The 22,637-nt window shown below is 38.4% G+C and overlaps 1 pseudogene; it reads left to right on the forward strand.

Annotated features, from left to right (window-relative positions):
* LOC127198765 (ADP-ribosylation factor-like protein 3) overlaps positions 1-21,315 on the forward strand; it is an 83,348-nt pseudogene extending 62,033 nt beyond the window's left edge.
* Positions 21,316-22,637: the final 1,322 nt, after the last annotated feature.

Here is a 22,637-nt window from a genome sequence, read left to right on the forward strand (position 1 = left end):
AGATAAGGTCTTCAAAGCCTCAGAGACCTATAGACTGTGGCATTTAAGAATCTTTTAATAGCTTAAATGTTCCTTGACAACAAAACAGGTTAACTCCTGGCAACACTCAGCCTACCTCAAGAAGAGGATGAGCATCAAAGACCCTCCTTATGGAGATGGTTTAAAATGTGGCAAACCAGCCACTGGGCAAAATGTCCTCATTTCTGCCACAGTCATAATTCTGCCTAAAAATAGGCAAGCTTGGATACAAGCAGGAGTGATGGCCAAACTCTGCCAAGACAGAGTAAACAAGTCCTCAATCATTCTTGTCTCACAAATATGTCTGTCAGCTATATTGGGCCAAAAGGCTGAAGATGATGCTCCAATGTTATAGAGAGTTTTGGGTGACTGTTCAGGAAGCATACTGTCTCTGTCATTTTTTCTTCTCTTATTGGAAGCTGCTAACCTGCTCTTCTGGTTACCTCAAGTAATTAAGCTTCATTCCTATTAAGTCCCCGATGGGGTTGAAGATCAGATAGTTTAGTCTTACAATTAATCTATGATGTTTAGGAGTCAAGATGTTTTTAGGTCTAGATAGAGGTTTTGAGTTGGCAGAGATGGAATATGATAGATATCGATTCTTATTCAGAATTTTAGACTCACCAAGATAGAAGTGATGTTTTCTACAGGGTTGCCAAATGCAATTAGCCAAAACACCCTGAATATAACATTCATATGATCCCTGATTGTTTTATGGTTCTTGCTTATGTAATTTTCTACATACATGTAATAAAATAAATGTATATACCAATAAAATAAAATCTAAAAAAAGAAGAAGAAGAGCAAGGGCACACTTACTGGTTTCCTCTGGGCACGTCTTCTGCATCTGTGCCAGAAAGTCTCATATGACATTTTGGCCAATCTAAAACTATAGTTTGTATAGCACAGATGTAAGTAATTAACCACACACTTGACTTTCTCAAGTCACTCAGGTTGCTGGGATGTGTGATGGTTGTGTTGGTATGTGTGTGTCTGTGTCTGTGTCCATGTGCAGGGAGATGTATGCATGTGTGTCATGAGTTTAAACTACATGTGTGCTTGTCTCTGTGTACACATAGGTAAGTGAATATCCATGTCTGCACAGGCTGTGCTTATTGCTATTTGGCTGTTTATTATTTACTTGCTACTTTCTTGCAGTGCTAGGGATAAAATTCAAAATCTTTATGTATGCTAAACTAGAAAAGCTCATCCCCTGAGCTGAACTTGCATCTTTCCACTGTAATGTCTCTCAAATTAAACTGCATTTCTTCCTTCTTCCTTTTCTTTTGGCCCCACCTCTGCAGTGATATCTTAAAAAGAGCTTGGACACTGGGAGCTCACCTGCTCCTGAGTCTTTCTCCAGCTCTTTCCCCAAATGTCAAATTCTACCTTCACAAGCTATCCATGACATCAAAAGCCAGTTTCAAATGTGGTGTAGTTCTCCAAACAACCTTCAGCTTTGATTTCTTTGCTTGGAGTACTCACAGAACTCAATGAAAATGTTAAATTCATCTGTGTGTAGAAGCCCGTGCCTGTGGTCCCAGCTGTGTTCTCTAAATTAAAACACTCTCTTTTAGAGGGGAGAGAGAAGAGGGAGGAGAGAGACTCACAGGACTCAAGAAGCTAATGAATCTTGGGATGCTCAGGGAGCACGTGAACATTGTAAAATTCACACTTCTAAATGTTATGTGCGCAGAAAGCAGTTGCTACAGAGAGCAGACTCTCTGGCTTTCTAAATTACCTGTCAGTTGTGCAAGGAGCTTCATGGATGCTGCCGTCTTAAGTTATCATCCAGTCTGGGCTGATGCAGCTGCCCTTAAATCACCTGTGCTCCTAAAATTGCATACCTACGCTCCTCGAATAACCAAAGTAAACTCAGTTGTCTTCTACTAGACTTGGGTGGAGTAATTTATCTTGTCTGTTGTTTGCACCTTATCTGAAGTTAAGTAGACATTTGTGTGTTTCAGGGAAGATTCACTTAATATAATCATACACAAAGAAGTGCAACCATAACCAAAGCTGAGTTGAGAGATGATGTTGTATGAGCCCTGCAGTGGCTGGTGGGACACACACATGAGGCTGATCTGTTTGAGCATAGAGTGCTTGTCTGGAGGGATGACAAAATATTCCTACGTTCTCCCATGGTATGTTAAGTAGTGAGGGAAGTTGAGGTAACGGATTCAGTATTTGGTGCCCATGTAATGCAAGTTTTATAATACCATGGGGTCATGAGGAGACTTGCCTCCTTCTGTTCATGGTAAATGATTAAATCATGTGTCACCAAGGAAGACCATGAAAGACTTTGTTCAAATACGGTGGAGGATGATCACATGCTGTCTATGTTGCTCATCTTTATCTGTGAGCCTATAGAATAATAGTCATCTATATTAGATGAGGAAGACAGTCATATTAGAAGAGTACAGACAGTCTCTTCGAATGCTTCGTTACTGATTGTTACTCTTAGAACTCAGGAATCTGTCCCCTGCTGGACACCTCTATTTTGAAAAAAACATTCTAGTCTGATAAAGGCGCTGACTTTCATCAGCACTTGCTTTGTGCGGACTGCAGTGTAATCAACAACACCTTTAAAGACAGAATGGTGTGGGGAGCTGAATTACAAATCCTGAGAGACCACAACTTTCAACTCAGAGTATTATACCTAGCCAAATTATCTACAAAAATTGAAGAAAAAATAAAGGCTTAATGAACCAGTTTCTGACTACTAATCCAGCTCTTAGAGGATAACAGGAGGACTATTTAGGCCTGAAGAGGAGGCTAACAATTCTTTTAAAAAGGCGTATGGAATAAACAAACAAATTGAGAACATTCACTCTGTATATTAATGGTGTCAACTCATAAATAAAGAGACAGATCCTAACAGATATAGTTAGAAAATGTCTATATAAAAAAAGACAAAAACAAAAAACTAAACAGATATCACCATTAACAATAAATACCATGTTGAGATAAAAGGGTGGAAAGGGTATTTCAATCACATGAAACAACAGAAGAAGCCAATGTGACTATTCAAATATTTGGCAAAATGGACTTCAAACAAAGGTCCCTATCAGAGGGATAGGGAGGGAAACTTTGTACTCACTAAAGGAGAAATGTCTTTCAACAGGACATTAGAATCCTACACATATAGGTACCAAACACAGGTGTTTCTATAATATATAAAGACTGAACCACAGATTGACCTCAATACAATGATAGTGATGATTTCCATAGTGCACTTTCACCAGTAGACAGGCCATTCTGAGAAAAAAAAAAAAAACCTAAATAAAGAAACCCTGAAGAAAAAGGACATCACAAATCAAGTAGATAATTCTAACATCCCACCTAAATACTAAAGAATAACATTATTTTCAGAAGCTCATAGGACCTTATCCAAAACCAACGTCATATGAGGACACAACACAATTCTCAACAAAGACAAGAAAGTTGAAATCATGTCCTGTATCTGAAAATAATGGAATTAAACTGAATTTTAAAAGAATAGAAAACAACAGAAAGTATAGAGGTCAAAAAGGAAAAAGTATTCTTATTTTTTCATGATAGGATTTTTGCATATAAATAATTCTAAAGATTGACCAGATAAATGCATTCAGTGAAGTAGCCAGATCCAAAATTAACACATAAAAATCGCTAGACATTCTATGCACAATGACAAATTAATCAAAGAAGAAAGGTAAATAGTACCATACACATTAGCCAAAAAATACCTTTAAAGAAATCTAACCAAGAAAGTGGAATAGTTGTACGACGAAAGTTTTAAGACATTAATAAAAGAAATTGAAACTATCTTAGAAGGTGAAAAGACTTCACATGATCAAGAATTAGCAGGATTAATATTTTGAAAATCACCAATCTACCTAAAACAGCACATGGATTAAACACAATATCCACGAAACACAATATCTCATGAAAATTAGGAAAATGTTCTGAAATTTTCTATGGTTATATAAAGAATACAAAATGGCCAAAACAATCCTGAGAAATTATTAAAAATCTGTTGGAGCTATCCCAGATTTCAAGACATACTGCAGGCCTGTAGTAATGTAAACAACATGGTACTGTTACAAACACAGGCATGTTGGCCATTGGAAGAGAACAGAGGATTAGCATCTCTGCTCATGCCCTTATAATCACTGGCTTCTTGAAAAAGAGGCCCTCAGGCACAGTCCCAGGGGAGGGGAGTAAGGGGAAAATGGGAGGAAGGGAAGAATGGGAGGACACAAGGGATGGGATAACCACTGAGATGTAACAAGAATAAATTAATAAATGAAAAAGGGGGAAAAAAAAAGAAAAAGAGGCCAACAATATAAACTGAAGAAAGAATGGATTTTCAATTTGGAAAGCTACATATAGAATAATGAAATTAGATCCATCATTCTTTCCCTATATAAAACAGACCTCCAAATGAATCAAAGAGTTTAAGCACAAGATGTGATATCCTAAATCCAATAGAAGAGAGGGTGATGTGTAAAAATCGCAGAATCCTACCACTATGAATAAGCTTGAATTCATTGGCACACGAAGGGACTTTCTGGGTAGCACCCTGAGAGCCTACACATGAAAACCTTAATAAATGGGATCTCATGAAGGTAAAATGCCTCTATGTAGCACAGACTATCAGGATTTGAGTGAAGAGGAAGGTTACAGAATGGACAAAACATTCCTAGGTCTACATTTAACATATTGCTAGTATCTAGAATATAGCAAGTATTAAAAAATTAAACATCAAAAAAATTGATGCCCATTAGAAATGGGGCATGAAACTACACAGAGAGTTCGCAAAAGATGAAATACAAATGGTTAAGAAATATTTTTAAAATGCTCAACATCCTTAGCCATCAGAAAAATGCAAATTGTACCTACTTAGAAATTTCATTTTACCATCATCAAAATGGCTAGTAGCAAACAAAATGAATGAAAAGTGCCAGTATGAACGTGGGGAAAGGGAAACACTCACAGTTCACAGGAGTGTAAGGTGATGCAGCCACTGTGGAAATCAGTGTGACTGTTCCTTGTCTTTCTAAAAATAGACCTGCCATATAATCCAGTTATGTCATTCTTGAGCATATGCTCCAAGTACCCTGTGTTCCATTACAGAAAAGCACACGCTCATCCATATTCATTGCTGGTTTATTAATGAAATCCAGGCAATAGAAACAGCATAGATGATAATAAATAGATAATGATAGAAAATTTTCATTTACACAATGAAATATAGTTTAAAGAAAAAATGAAAAGATGAAATTCACAGATAAGTGGATGGAACTTGAAACAATCATTCTAAGTGACGTAACCCAGACCTAGAATAACACAAACATTAAAGAATTAAAGGAATTTATGGAAATCTACCACTTCAGATGCTTAATATATGTATGTATAATATAAATAAACATAACAATACACACACATATGTATTTATACATATATATATATTTAAACTCTCTCTGTCTCTCTCTCTTTCTGTCTCTCTCTGTGTCTCTCTCTCTCTAGAGAATAAATTTTCTATTATTATCTATTTATTATCATCTATGCTGTTTCTATTGCCTGGATTTCAATAATAAACCAGCAATGAATATGGATGAGCAAGTGCCTTGACAGAGAGAGACAGAGAGAGACAGAGAGAGAGAGAGAGAGAGAGAGAGAGAGAGAGAGAGAGAGAGAGAGAGAGAGAGAGAGAGTTGAGTTGCTCTGTGTTGGGGCAAAAACACCCCTACAAAACACCACTGATTAATTAAAATTCAGTACCAGGAATGGGAAAACTCTACCAGAGTTGGCGGACAGTAAGATCCCATAGACTCCACCCTGCAACATTACATACTATAGCCAATGCTCTTGGTTGCCCTCTTGATGGTAAGACCATATTCCTTGCTGGAAGAGGCCTAATGTTTTATGGAACCTGATTTTGGACTTCTCTTCTGGTCCTCCCTCACCTGATGCCCAAGCAGCTATAAGGCAGCTTGCTAATGCCTATTCTGAGCAGATTCATCACTTCTCCAGGCACTTATGTCCCTGTGGGATTCACCACATCGAAGAAGGTGCAAAGAACCAGCTTGAAAGCCAATACTTGAGGCTATTTGTTGTTGGGAATTAAAATCTTAGCACTGCTAAACAGATTAAGAAATTCCCCATTTTTTATGCCAATCATCAACATAAAAGCTGTCAGGAAACCTTGTGCCTGAGATGCCTCACTTGACACTAGCAATCTTGCCTTTTCTGTTTTGGTTAAACTAAAAAATAATTAAAAGAACTGAACCACTGTAACGCCCCATTTCTTTTTACATAGTTGTAGATAACATTGGGTGACTTCAATAAAGATTGTTGTGAAGAAAACTTCCAATGGTATCTTAGAAGTTGCTCTGCTTCTGTGCAGCAAAACCAAGTCACAACCTGGGGACCAGCATGCGTGTGCAAACAACAGCACTTTAGCTCCATGGAGCAACTCAACTGCACAAGTGTTGGACTAGAGTTTGTTTAGTTCAGTTTTGTTCTGTTTTTTCTATTTTTGTCACCCCTTATTCCCTTCATCATCTCCATTTCTACTACTACCAGTTTACCCAGTATTTTATTCCATCTTTCTTGTTTTTTTTTTAATATTTTTATGATTGACTTCAGTACTTTCTAAAGATAGTAAGAGTACAATATGTAAGTGTTTGAATATTTAATCCTTATATTTTTCTGGTAATGGTATTTTTGTTGTGAATACTACCCAGCTCCTAGGTTTATCAGCTGCTGCTACTGAGGGACAGCTGCACTGGGCATTTTCACAATTAGTTTTTCTAAATTACCAGTGAGAGAACTTGAGGCTCTGAGAAGCTAGGTTGATGTATGATCTCATTGAGGAACTTTGACATCAGTCAGTTAATCAGAATATGGTTTTGTCAGCTATTATCTTGGGAAATTGATGCAAGAATTTTAACATCTGTAAGCCACAGTTCCATCACGTAGAAAATGAGGATAAAGCACTTGCTTAGAATAATAGTGAGTGCTCACTCAGAGTAATAGTGAGTGCTCACTCAGAGTAATAGTGAGTGCTCACTCAGAGTAATAGTGAGTGCTCACTTAGAGTAATAGTGAGTGCTCACGCAGAGTAATAGTGAGTGCTCACTCAGAGTAATAATGAGCGCTAAGTTCCGAGAGTGCATGGATTGGGGCCTTAGTTTAGAACTAATGGATGCTGAGTCCCAGTCTCCCCATTAAGTGACATGGGCAGGACCTGAAAAAAATCTTAGTTTTCTCACACGTGCAACATTTGATCCTTTAAGCCATTTCCCAAACCTGAGCATCCAGCCTGACACATAGGTTCTATGAATGCCCTATATGCTCTTTCCAAAAATGGTACCTAGCCAGCCATGGTGGAGTTCACTGTTAATAACAACACTTCAGAGGCAGAGGACATCTTCATCTGCACATCAAGTTCCAGGTCACTCAGGTCCTTATAGTGGGACACTATCTCAAAACAAACAAGCAAACAAAAAAATGGTGAGGGATATTTGCAAGCAGAAAGGTTCAGGTCCAGGATGCACTGTAGAACATGTGTGTTCAGCTATGACCCCATCTTAAAAGAATAGAAATACTTTGTTTTCCTGGGTTCTGTTTGAGAAGGTGGGACACATTGCTTAATATTTCTAATTTTAGGGTGCCCTAAAATATGGGAAGCAAGAGACTCTTTGCATTTTCTAATTCATTTTCTCAAATCCAAATGGAAATGATCATAACTAAGCCACAACTTCAAGAGCAATTCTGTCTGAAGATCCTTAACATTGTTGGTAAGTGTATTGCTAAAAATGTAGGCTTCTCAATGAGACATCCCATAAGAGCACTTAGTGACCCCTGCCTCAGCGGGGAGGGTTACCAGGGGAACTACAAGTTGGAGGTCAGGACATTAACAAGATTCTCTGTAGACCTTAAAAAATTAATTCAAGAGGAATGTCCTCTTATGGTTATATTTTATTTATGAGCCATTAAGATAATTCTGTTATTTTCCCCAAGTCTGAGGTATCTCTGCCCTATTTGAATTTCTGCTGTGTCCATTGCTCATAAGATGATACAAGCTTATGATTGTAAGATAGAAGCTACAGAAACAGACACAAATCCATCTGTTTAAGTTAGGCTACAGGCCCTGATTGTTCCCCCTGACCCACTGGGGCTCCACTCCATGCAAAAGTCACTTCAGGAGGCAACCCTGTTTTTTTTATCTCTAAGATACCCTGCAACTGAGGTTCTCACATAGCCTCCAAATGATAACATGGAGTCTCCTGTGACTAAACTGGGGATCGATACAAAGAGTTTTATGAGTCCATGGTTCTTAAAGAGCAGAGCAAACATCTTGCTTAGTGCGTAGAGTCTCTAGATGCTCATGACAAGGAGCCGTGAACTTCGGGTATGTTAAGGAGAGAGTATGACTTGGACTTTAAGAGGAGCATGGCTCTAACTTTAAGATTAGTAATTGATTCATATCCTTACCAACTGACCATCTTCGAAAAGTGACATTAAGATCCCTGAATCTTGGCTGTCACACCAAAAGTAGAAGTGAGTCTTCTGTTTGGTTTTAGGGTTGTTATGAAATTAAAGTATGATGTTATACATGAAGCCCTTCACAAAATTTAAAGTGTAGTACAGATGTCAATTGTTCAAGAAAATAGATCCAGTGCTTTATATTTGGTTTTAAATCCCACCAGCCGTACTATGTAGCTGTGTGACTTTAGTGAATAGTGTCATGTCAAAAGCGTGTTAAAAGATTGAAATGGGTTAGTTAATAGTACAATCGCACATGAGATAACAATCATATTGCTTGAGAGATACTTCAGCCATCTTAATTTATGCAAGTACACTCTACCGTACTGCATAAAGAGGAAATCACCTGGAGATGCATTCCTCAGAATATATCCTACAATGAGCAAATAGTGAATCCTATATTGAGTATTTGTATCAAGATGGTGTGTTGAATTTTGTGAAATACACTGAGTATAGAATTCTCCCATTAACAAGTCTTTGCTCTGAAGTTACGTCATTTCAGCGTTGTTTTCGGGGCTTCACAGTTTCTGAGGATCAGTTATTTTTTACAGCTACTGAAGACCCCTTTGGCATGGTGAGTAGCTTCTCTTTTGCTATTTTTACAATTCTCCATCTGTCTCTGTGCCTGTGTGTATGTGTATTATATGTACCTTAGTTGGTGTTTCTATTGCTGTGATAAAACACCATGATCAAAATCAACTGGAGGGGCAGTTTATTGCACCTCAGAGATGTAGTCCATCACTGAGTGAAGTCAGAGGCAGGATCTGAAACAGAGGCCATGGAGAAACACTGATTACTGACTTGCCCTCCTTAGCTTGTTTGGCCTGCTTTGCTGTAGAATTCAGGAACACCTGGCCAGGGCTGGCATCATCACAGTGGGCTGGTCCCTCCCTCATCATTCACTAATCAGGAAGATGCCTCATAGATTTGTCAAGAGGCCAGTCTAGCAGGAGAATTTTCTCACCAGAGGCTCACTTTTACCTAAGGACTCTAGCATGTATCAAATTAACATAATACACAAATGTATAAAAGTCCATGCTCAGTGTCTTCTCTCAATCTCTTTTCCTTGCTCTCTAGAAATCGTTTCTCTCACTAAACCTGGAGCCAGCTCCTTTCCAGCTGGGTGGTGGCCAGCAAGGCCAAACCAGTCTCTGCCTTGCCCAGTTCTTGGGCTACACTCATGCCCACAACCAGTTTTTATGTGGACGCTGGAGATCTGAACCCAGTCCACGTGCTTGGACAGGAAATACTTTACCCTTTCAGCCATCTTCTCAGCCTTTCATTTGTTTTTTGGTGATAGGATTATAATATGCTTATACACACTGTGGGTCATTTTAAATCAACGTTTTTTTAGTTGAACATCTTTGATGTAAATGTTTCATCAAATTTAAAAAAAATATTCATTATCTTTTCAAGTATTTTTTATTTCCACTTATTATTTCGTTCTACCCATGGACAGCCATAGATACACACTAGAGCACTTGAAAGGTCAACCAGTTCCCTGAGGCTCTGTTTATTTTTCTTAAATCTTTCCTGTTTATCTTCTTTTGTTAAGCTGGTAAATAAGATTTAATTCACTTCTTAACCCTCAAGTTATTTTCCCTGCATGCTTATATATACTATTAAGTACTTCCCAGTGGATATTTCAAATAGTGATTTTACTTTCTGGCTTCTGAAAATAGATTTGTTTATTTTCTTTTTAAAAATTAATGTATTTATAAAAATTACATCCTAATCATAGCCCCATCGCTCCTCTTCTCCAGGTCCCAGTCTCTCTGCCTCTCTCCTTATTCCCTCTTCCCTACCCCTCAAAAATATGAGCCCCCCACACCTATTGCACTACATCAAGTTTCATTAGAACTGATTGCAACCTCTACCAAGGTGGCCTGGCCAGGGAGCCATGCCAGAGGAAGTGGTTGAAAGCATGCAAGAGAATCCTTGTCAGAGACAGTGCCCATTCCCCTTAGTAGGGGACCTAGATGAAGACCAAGCTCCCCATCAGGTACATCTATCTGTATAGAGGGTACATCTAGGTCCAGTCCGCACATGGCCCTTGGTTGGCTTTTCAGTCTCGGCACAATCCCCTGGGCCCAGGTTGTTTGGCACTGTTGACCTTCTTATGGAGGTCTTGTTCCCTCTAGGTCCTTCTATTCTTCATCCCACTCTTCCACCCAAAGTTTATCTGTGAATATCACCATTTGTTTCAATCCATTGCTGGGTGGGGCCTCTCAGATGACAACTGTGCTGATCTCCTATCTGCAAGCATAGCAGAGTGTTGTTAACAGTGTCAGAGGTTAGCTCTCTTGCATGGTGTGGTTCAAATGCCCAATTTACTTATTAATACTGTTTTGGAAAAGATGTACTTTTTCTTTCATCATATAGATATGATGTTTAAACATAACAAATATTACTACAAGTTTAGTCTCTGTGTGTTCAATATTTGGATGTCCTCAGGATCCTGTTCCATTTGCCTTTTTTTTTTCTGCACATTGGTGGCTGTTTTTTGTTGTTGTTTTATAATATTTTAAAACTATCTATTCTATTTAATAAAGTATCTGAACTATGGAAATTACAGCTTCTTTCTTTGGGACATTTAGTTTGGTCCCTTGTTGCATCACACACACACACACACACACACACACACACACACACACACACACACACACACACACATCTATCATCCTAACACTTGGGAGACGGAGGCAAAAGAATCACAAGATACCTAGAGACATCCTGTTTGAGAAAAGAAAAGGATATCTTTGTTGTAAGAAGGCAGGGCAGCATGCAATTGTACTTTTAGCTAATTGTGAACATGACATGGAAAAATCATTTGAGCCCAAAGGTCTGAGACCAGTGAATGAGCACTAAACCAAGCTACTTAGCCTTTAATGTTTATTTTTTAGTTATTTATAAGTCATATGTATCAATCTACTCTGATGTATGATTACAAAGTATTTTGCTCTATTTCTCTCGAATCTGATGATTATTTCTAGTGATTATTTTTATAGCTCTGAAGAAGCCTTTTAACTTTGTGCCATCTCATTTATCAATTCTTGCTAGTACTTTCTGAGGTATGGAAGATGCTATAGAAAACCCTTGCTTATACCCATATAAGGTATATTCCTGTGTAAGTGATAATTTTGTGGAGAATGGTTATGTTATTTATAGTATCAATAGATTCACTGGAATGCCCATCAGTATTACAATGACTTTCTATGTAGAATTAGCAAATACAAACCTAAAATTCATGGGAAAACACAGAAGGCTGAATGGGCAAGCACTCCCAGTCAGAAAGATTAAATTTCTTTTGGTGGAAGTTTGGAAATCTCTAATACAATACATCCCAACTACAGTTTCTTCTCCTTCCACTCCTCCCAGATCACCCCAATACCCCCAAGATCCACTCCCTCCCTGTTTCCCTTCAGAAAAAAAGAGGCTTCCAAGAAACAACAACCAAACACAAAATATGATACGATAAGACATAAAAAAAGAAAAAAGCCCTCGTATCAAGTCTGGACAGGATAACCGAACAGGAAGGAAAGAGTCCCAAACATAGGCAAAAGAGTCAGAGGTAGCAAAATTTTGAAAAATTTAAGTACAGTATTAATAGCATAGGCATAGAGTATGAGCATTTCTTTTTTGATGTGTATTTATTTGATTGCTTTCTCTTGAACTCTTTCTCTGGCTACAATCTCAACTGGAGCAAGGAACAATTATCTTGTTCATAATTGTATAGGCACTGCTTTTTAGTTTTTCCACGTTTAGGATCACTTTTGCTATAGGTTTTTATATAGTCATTATCATTTGGCATATTTTTCTACTACTAGCTATCTTTTTTTAAACTTTTTCTGATGAAGGAATAATGAACCCCAACAAAGACCTTTGTGCGTCTCTTGTTCATGTAATTTCTGCTCCTGAGTCTATTTATGTCCTGCATTAAATTTATTATTCTAAATATGTTGGCCATTACTTATACCCTAGGATGAAAACAGCCTGATCATGATGTATATTCTTTTTATTTCATTCCTGAATTTGGTTTGCAGATGTTTTAAGAAGTCTTTTCTTCTTGTTTATCATGAACACTGCTCTGTCATTTTTTTAGTTGTTATTTGGTTTTGATATCTGAGTGAACTGGGCTTTACTTAGGCTTTGTATGTGAAATAGGCTTTGAAAGACAGCAAGCTCTGGCTCTGTTTTGGCAACTCTGGGACTGCCTTGGCAATGCTGGGTAAGGGTTTTGTTACTGAATGTATCTCCAGGATTGGTAGGTTTTGCGATAGAAATTCAGTTTATTCTTCAAGACTAAAACTGAGCTCTTTAGATGGAGAGGAAATATGTATGTAAAGAGAATCCAGCCATTTTCTTAGATGTACCAAGGTTTCTATAAGACTTTAAATCATCAGAGTCCTAAATATGTAACTAGTTATGTTAGCCAGGATTTATTGCTCTTGTGAAAGGGTAAAATTTTAAAGGGTATTACTCTCCTGAATTCTCTAATGTCATTCAGCCACAATTATTTTAATGGAGATAATTTAGTTTGGATTTTAATTGTGCCATATTTATAATAGATACATAAAAGCATTATGATATATAGAATTGATCTATATGAGAAAATAGTGAGAAAAGACATGAGAAAGACGTTTTTGAAATACTGTATCTGTACTCAAATCGTTTAAAAAAATTAAAAAATAATACATTTACGTTTATAAGTAAGATTAGTAGGGTCAGACATCTTCAACGATATGGAGCTAGACTAAGCTTCTAAGTGGCCCCATTCACAAAGGATTGACATTGGTACAAATTGAGATCTTGCCAAGATGAGAACAGAGTTGATCTTGGGAAGAAGCAGAAGAAGGTAAAAAAAAGAAAGAAGAAAGAAAGAAAGAAAGAAAGAAAGAAAGAAAGAATATTATCTTCCTACAGAAGCCCAAAGGTCCCTGTGATCAGTGATTGACATTCCCAGAAAACTACAGATGGATGGCTCATTGATCTCTCCTCAATGGTTCCCTCATGCATAGTCCTTAGGACCCACCCACATATGAGATGCTCTGTTATATCACCTCAGGTGTCCTGCCAGTTGCGTTAGTATTTTCAGACCAACAGTTAAAACAACGAACGGCAACTATTGCGTGTCTACGGTGAGTTAGTGAATAAAGAATAAAATCAGTGCAAAAGTAGAGTGAGTATTAATTAGTAACGTGGAATCAGCCCTTAATTCCTTGCATAATTTTTCCATAAGGGCCTTATTCATGCTAAGCAAATCTTCGACCATGGAGTTGTATCCCGAGTTCTAATACATTGAATTTACTAAAGATGGATAGGGTGATTAGAAAAAAAAAATCAAAACACCAAAATAAAAAAGAATCACAGGTTGCTTTTCTGTAAAAGAAAAATGACTACCTCTCTTAATGACACATTGGGATGGCATAGAAAGTGATAATGAGGTATCATCTGAAGCCTTAGAGTCAAAGAACAAGTTTCTTTCTCCTTGACACATGTCATGAGACAATTGCTATGAATATATTATTCATTATTTGCCATGCTATTCTTGGAATTGGAAGCTGCTATTGTAACTACCAATCTCTTTGGTTTTCTAATGTCATGTAAATGAATGTATGAACTTAATTCATATATACTTCCATATAACTATATATTTTATCTTAGTTTGCTGTATTGGCCTTGAGCTAAGCCAAATGTCTCTTTTGTTGATGATGTGGCTTTGTTTAAAAGGCAGCACATGCCCAATATGGAAATGTTCTCTTTTCAGATCAACCCTATAAATGTAATCAGAAAACCTCAGTTCTTATGTATGTACTCCAGTTTACACATATTTGAACCAAAATCACAGCAATCTATTAGCTGTAGTGGTGATTTATATTTTTTCCTATTTTATCAGTGTTAATTTTTAATAATATCCTATGTTGGCATTTTGTTAAATGTTTCCATTGTGAGATAGACATAAACCCTTTGAGGTGTGGGAGGTTTGGAAAGTACACCATAGAGGTATACTATACATCCCAAGGGTATTCAGAAATGTAATAAATCCCAGTCCCATCTCCTCTAAGCATTGTGATATCTGTACATAAGTAGAGAAATATTGCCAGAATGAACACTGGCATGGAGCCACCAAGGTCTTTTGCAAACTACAGATAAAACGCTTGACAAAATAGTTACAAGAACACTATTAATGACACACAAAAAAAGTTTAAATCATATTAAACCTACACAAGAAAGCCATGTAATATAAAGCAATACTCCCACTAAACTAGGGTTTGTCAGAGCTGAAATAGAACTCTGGAGGAGGAAGAGGAACAAATGAGCCTTAACAGCTATTATAAATGACCACTCTTAGTGTGATATCATTTGCTTTTCGTTTTCACTGGGTTCATATATTTGTATCATGGTGAACTCAGCCATCTCTCTTTTTTTTTTTTTTAAACTAACATCTTAAAAAACGATCTCCACTTATTAACTTTACAAAATAATGGATTTGATTATGGCATTTCATACATGGATATAATGTATTTGGTCACTTCCTACCTACTGTTATCAAATTCTACTCCCCTGGATGAAAAGCTACAGGCAATTAATGACTGCTGAGAGGACAGTCAGACTTTCCCAGGGATGAGACAAACTCACTTATCCAATACCATCTTTTTTTGTCTTCTCACCACCTATTGTTTCCTAGGCCCTACATTCTTTTATTTTTGACCACTAATAAGATGTAAAGTCTGTACTGAACAACTCTTATAAACTAATGTTACATCTATAATTATCTATGAGTCATCATCAAGATACTAGACTTCTTGTATTTGGAGGGAATTGAATATATATGCGTGTGTAATTGGGTGTCTGCTGTAATGGTCATGGTTTAATTTGATAAAGGAGTGGGTAAACCCTAGGACTTACAAACATTTTTCAAAAATATTAGAAACAGACAAGGCTATCACTTACATTACAAAACATTTTAACTCATGAATCCTGTAGAAATGAACTGAAAATGTAAATATCATCCATATAGGTCTACATCTTTGGCTTAATATGGACTCTGTAAAGTAAAATATTAACTCTGTATACAGCATTAATATAAGGCTAGATGTAATGTTGTCTGTAGTTTGACACAAAACAATGTGGACAGACTATAAGTTATGAAGCTAGGCATGGTGGTGCACACCTTTAATCCCAGCACTTGGGAGGCAGAAGCAGGTGGATCGTTTTGAGTTTGAGGCCAGTCTGGTCTACAAAGAGAGTCCAGGACATCCAGGCATACACAGAGAAACCATGTTTCAAAAAAAAAAGTTAGTGTTATGTAGATAGAAGAGAAATGGCACAAGGCACAAGGCAGGAAGCTGCAGCAATCTGTAGGCAGTTGTATTATTCCAAAATCAAGGTGTCCAAACAGTCTCTTGGGTGTCTGTTAAGGATCCATCTCCTAGCTAACAAAGACCACATTGTTGCTGTATCCCCATGAGCTGGGAAGTAATATCTTACTGGATTTACTCTACAAAGGCAACAGTCCCACACATGAGGAACAAATCCTCATAACTTTCCTGTGATTGAAGACTGTAAAGCGTATGTTGGCTTCTGACGTCCCCAAATGCATATCCTTCCACCATACACTCATTACTCCTCAGGACCCCTCAACTCAGGTAGCGTCAATAGGAAGTCTGAAATATGATATCTCATTAAATATCATCTAAATCAAATACATATATGATTAATAATGAAACAAATTGCTTTCCATCTTGGTATTTTTGAAACTAATTAGGGCACAGGTTTCTAATGTATAATGGTGAGACAAGATAGAAAAAGGCATTTCTATATCCACTGGGGAGAAAGTTCTACTGTCTGGACCACTCTGGCAAAGGTTGAGCTTCTTTAGCTATCTATGGAAGATGTGGTACCTTAAGAAATATGATAGGTGGCCCTTTCCCACACTCTGAGAAGAGGCTATTTAAACTGTTATAAAACACCACACACACACACACACACACACACACACACACACACACACACACGAGGCCCTGCTTTTACCAGAGAGGCAACCCTTATAGTCTCTGAATTGTCTTCAAGGGAGTCTTGATGAATAGTCTTGAAGACAAATCTTTAAAAAAGAATTCTGCCTGCCAATAGAACTAAGCTTTGTCTATAAAATCCAAACCTGAGAAATTTTAATTTACTTCTGTGTTTGCAGTCTGATGCATGAATTTTAGAAGGCAAGTTTCTAATCTCTCTGACTGGATTATCTATACCTCCATGCATGGTGTCCCTAAATATGTAGTCTTCTGTAGGCTACTTTGTGTTTTATATCTAGATACTGGGATCTTAACTCCCATTTCCCCCAGAAAACATCGGACTACACAGGGATTTGAGAGTTCCAGTACTGATTTGATCACAGATTCCTAATTGGAAAATTGATACATACCTCTTCCCATCATACTGAATGCCATGTGGTATCCTAAAGATAATTTAGAGCAAATCATGTTAGTGATACTATGAATGGCCATCTACATAGCCTGGCCCATAACACCACCAACTTCTTGCAGTTACTACTTTCAGGTCATTGTCTCAGAAGTAAAGTTCCACAGAATAAAACCAAATTGTATTTTTATAGAATTTATCCATAGGCTTGAGACTATAACAGAAACTATTTTATATATGTTTAAAGTATAAAATAACAAAGATAAAGAAAAATATTTTTTGCTTTGTTTTTAGAGAGCAGGTTTCACTGTAGAGCTCAGGCTAACATTGAACACATGGCTTGCCTTTATACTTCAGTCCCCTCAAGACCGTGAGAATGTGCCACTGTCCTAGTTAGGATTTCTAGTTAAGGATGCTGTAATTAAACAACATCATGGAAAAGCAAGTTGGGGAGGAAAGGGTTTAATTTAGCTTACACTTCCACATCACAGCTCATCGCTGAAAAAAGTCAGGACAGGAACTCAAACATGACAGGAACCTGGAAGCAGAAACTGAGACAGAGGCTATGGAGGGGTGCTGCTTACTGTTTTCTTTCCCTTTGGCTTTCTCAGCATAAAGCCCAGGAGCACCAGCACAGGGATGAAACCACCCTCCCTCAACAAACAATAATCAAGAAAATGTCTTATCAAAGAACACAGTCAATAGGACAAAATGGCAGCCTACAGAACGGGAAAAGATTTCCACCAATAATTCAGTTAAAAATGAAGTTATCGATCTAAAGAGAGAACTCTCAACAGAGGAATCTCAAAGGGCCAAGAAACACTTGGAGAAATGCTAAACCTCCTTTAGCCACCAGGGAAATGAAAATCAAAACAACTCTGGGATTCCATCTTATACTTGTCTGAAAGGCTAAGACAAAAAACGCAAGTGACTGCTGATGCTGGTGTAGATGTGGAACAGGCGGAGCACTCCCCCATGGCTGGTGGGAATGACAACTTGTACTGCTGCTATGGAAACCAACAGGGCAGTTTCTCAGAAAAATTGGAATTAATCCACCTCAAGATCTAGCTATACTATTCCTGGGCATATAGCCAAAAGACGCTCCAAACTATCACAAGGACACTTACTGAATTATGTTCACAGCAGCTTTATTGGTAATAGCCAGAAACTGGAAACAACCTGTATGTCCTTCAACAAAAGATTGGATGAAGAAAATGTGGTACATTTACACTGTGGAGTATTACTCAGCTAATAAAAAAAAATCCTGAGTGAAGTAACCCAGACTCAGAAAGACAAACCTGGTAGGTACTCACTGATAAATGGGTATTAGCTATAAAGTACAGGATAACCAGGCTACAATATGCAGACCCTGGAAGGCTGAGTAACAAGGAGGGATGAAGGGAGGACACATGAATCTCCCTGGGAAGAGGAAATAGAATAGATATATCAGGTGGACTGGGGATAGGTGGGGGCAGGGAAAGGAGGGATCAGGTGGGAGGAGGAAGAGGAGGAAGAAGAGGAGGAGGAACAGAGAGAGAGAGAAAGAGAAAGAGAGAGAGAGAGAGAGAGAGAGAGAGAGAGAGAGAGAGAGAGAGAGAGAGAGAGAGAGAATGTGTACTGGGAAAGCCAACTGTTAAGGGAACCTTTCAGGAGTAAGGTGCACACCTAGTGCAGTGGAAACTCCCAGAAAATCTACAAGAGTGACCCTATGATGTCTAGTAGTGGCAAAACGGAGCCTGAACTAGCCAGCTCCTATAACCAGGAAAAATTTCCAGTAGAGGGATTGACACCAACCCAGCCTCAAAACCTCCAACCTACAGTCTGTCCTTCTACAAAATGTGCTGGAGTAAGGGTGGTGCAGAAAGAAAGATGGAAAGAAGGAAAATGCCTTACAGCTGGATATCGTGGAGGCATTTTCTCAACTGATGTTTCTTCCTTTCTGATAACTCTAGTTTATGTGTCAAGTTGATATAATACAAGCCTGCACAGTCACAGTGCCTGGTTTTTGGCTGTTTGCTAAGAAAACCCAAGATTCCTCCCAGAGGCCTATAGAGAATGCAGTGTACATTTAAATCTCTTAACCATATTTAGTACCCATGCCAAGGACCTAGAAGGGGTAGAATTTGAGAGATCATAGCAAATAATCAGAGGGTAATTTGCGAGATCATAGCAAATAATCAGACTGGTAGCTTTATATACATTAAAATTTTAAAAATGTATTCATATGTATCTGTTTGTCTCTGTGAATGTGTGTCATGTGTATGGCCACCTACAAAGTCCACAGGAGGACACCAAATTCCTTGTAGCTGGAGTTACAGACAGTTGTGGGCCATCTGATGCAAGTGCTGTCAACCTGAAAGAGCTGAAAGTGCTCCTAGCCACTGAACCATTTCTTCAGTCCCACTTTACATGTATTTTTGACACTAGCAATCTATATCAAATGGTGCAGGCCTGTGATTACAGATATTAGGGAGACAGAGAGAGGCAAATCCAAATTCAAGACCTACCTGGGCTACCATGTAAGTTCAATGACAATGGAGAAGTTAATGAAATCCTATCACAAAACAAGAAGTCTATACTGCTGGTGGGAGGTTAAAGTAGTAGAGCCACTTTGGATATCAATCTGGACATTCCTCAAAAAAAAAAACAAAAAAAATAGAACTAAGGGGTACCTCCGTAGCAGTTACCTCTAGTAAGGGGTGAGAGGAAGTCAGGAGGAGGAGGGGGGAGTTGGCTTGAGCACGGATTTGCTCTCCATTTTGTGCAAATTGAAAAGTGTGCTGGACCAGGAGGTGTGGGTCCTCCTGGGCTTGGATAATGCTGGCAAGACTACTCTGCGGAAGCAGCTTGTCCCTCAGGACATCAGCCACATCACACCGACACAGGGTTTTAACATCAAAAGTGTGCAGTCACAGGTTTTAAGCTGAGTGTTTGGAACATTGGTGGACTGAGGAAAATCAGGCCATACTGGAGGCATTGTTTTGAAAACACTGATATTCTTTTTTTTTTTTTTTTCCTTTTTTAAAAATTTTTTATTAATTTATTCTTGTTACATCTCAATGTTTATCCCATCCCTTGTATCCTCCCATTCTTCCCTCCCTCCCATTTTCCCATTATTCCCCTCCCCTATGATTGTTCCTGAGGGGGATTACCTCCCCCTGCATATGCTCATAGGGTATCAAGTCTCTTCATGGCAACCTGCTGTCCTTCCTCTGAGTGCCACCAGGTCTCCCCCTCCAGGGGATATGGTCAAATGTGAGGCACCAGAGTATGTGAGAAAGTCATATCCCACTCTCCACTAACTGTGGAGAATGTTCTGACCATTGGCTAGATCTGGGTAGGGGTTTAAAGTTTACCGCCTGTATTGTCCTTGGCTGGTGCCTTAGTTTGAGCGGGACCCCTGGGCCCAAATCTGCCTATCATAATGTTCTGCTTGTAGGTTTCTAGGACCCTCTGGATCCTTCTACTTTGCTATTCTCCCATGCTTCTCTCATTTAGAGTCCCAATAGGATGTCCTCCCCTCTGTCCCAGTTTCCTGGTAAGTGAAGGCTTTCGTGGGACATGCCCCTTGGGCTAGTATGCAGATATAAGTGAGTATATACCATTTGAGTCTTTCTGCTTCTGGGTTAACTCACTTATTATGATCATTTCTACCTCAATTCATTTGTCCACAAATTTTGGGAATTCCTTGTTTTTAATAGCTGAGTAGTATTCCATAGTGTATATGTACCACAGTTTCCTTATCCATTCTTCTACTGAGGGACACTTAGGCTGTTTCTATGTTCTGGCTATTATGAATAAGGCTGCTATGAACATGGTTGAGCAAATGTTCTTGTTGTGTGCTGGAGCATCTTCTGGGTATATTCCAAGGAGTGGAATAGCTGGGTCTTGAGGAAGCCCTATTCCCATTTTTCTGAGATAGCACCAGATAGATTTCCAAAGTGGCTGTACTAGTTTGCATTCCCACCAGCAATGAAGGAGTGTTCCTTTCTCCCCACATCCTCGCCAGCATGTGGTGTCATTTGAATTTTATACCTGATCTCGAACACTGATATTCTTACACATGTAATTGATAGTACAGATAGAAAATGATTTGAAGAGATGAGTCAGGAACTAACGGAATTACTAGAGGAAGAAAAGCTACATCATGTGCCAGTGCTCATCTTTGCTAACAAGCAGGACCTGCTTACAGAGGCTCCTGCCTCTGAGATTGCAGAAGGGCTAAACCTTTACACCATCCAACACTATGTCTGGCAGATTCAGTCCTTCTCAGCACTCATAGGCGAGGGAGCCCAGGATGGAGTCAGTTGGGTCGGCAAAAACGTCAATGCAAAGAAGAAATAATATGGAGACACAGGAGCTTCAGGGGCAGAACTCGGCCCTGGAAATATTAGTTTGCTTCTTTCTGACAATTGCTTTTCCATCTGTGCACAGACACAGCTATGTGACAAGAGGGGACAGGAGATTAAGAAGAGTCCCCATTCCAGCAATAAATGTTAACTGATCTCAGAGGTTCAGTATTGTTTTTCAACTAAAGGAATTATATTACTTTCTCTAAAAAAAAAAAAAAAAAAAAAAAAAAACTAGAAACTATATCCTCCACATGACCCACTCTCTGACATATATCCAAGGAATTTATTACTTACTACAAAGATAATACTTGTACATCCATGTTCATTGCTGCTCTATAAATAATAACTAAGAAATGAAACCAACCTAGATGTGCAGCAGCTGACTGATGAATAAGGAAACAATGGTGCTTGCACAAAGTGAAATATTATTTAGCTGTGAAGAAAACCAAAATCATGACATCTGTAGGCAAACAGATGAGACTGGAGAACATTATACTGAGTGAGATCACTCAGCCTCCCAAATACAAAGTTTCTCTTTCACATTGGCCCTGCAGGTCTTTCAGTTTGTGCACTTAATGTGAAGCATATGTGGAAGCCATGAAACCAGAAATCGGTTGTATGATGTACATAGGGGAGGAGGATAGTGGAAAAGAAAGTAGATAGTGGGGATACTGGGAGCAGAAAAGTTCTGTTAGTAGAATGACTGAGAGGATGGGGTCATGAGGTGATTAGGATGGGTAACGAAAATGAAGTGTGCCTGAGGAAGCTATATGGGAACCCAAGATGTTGGACTCAAGATTGTGTATATATATATATACACACACACACACACACATATATATATATACATATATATATATATATATATATATATATATATATATATAATGTTAGTGAGTAGTAGAGCACATGTTAAATGAGGCTGGGGAACATGGTGAGCTAAATGTTTAATAAAGGGTAGGGGCAGGGGTGGGGCAAAAGAGAAAGAAGGGCTAAGGTAGCTGAAACTAAACTGTAGAAAACCCTGTGAGCAATCCCACTAGTTTGTAAGCTAATTAAAATTGTAATTAAAAAAATAGAAGTTTGAATCGTGGTGCCCTACATGGGTGAACAATGCTACCCAAAGAAGACATGCATTATGAAATCAAAATCTAAGTGCCAAGTACATTATTGCCTTCCCATGAATTATTGATCAGGGAGGCCCCAGAGGCACACAAACAATTGAATTTATTTCCACAACTCTTGGTTGTTCATCATAACTTGATAGTAAGATTCTAGGGCTGAAAACACAATATAGTTTAATTGTAGGACATG

Source organism: Acomys russatus, chromosome 14 (genome assembly GCF_903995435.1).
Source record: "Acomys russatus chromosome 14, mAcoRus1.1, whole genome shotgun sequence".
In the NCBI taxonomy this organism is placed as follows: Eukaryota; Metazoa; Chordata; class Mammalia; order Rodentia; family Muridae; genus Acomys; species Acomys russatus.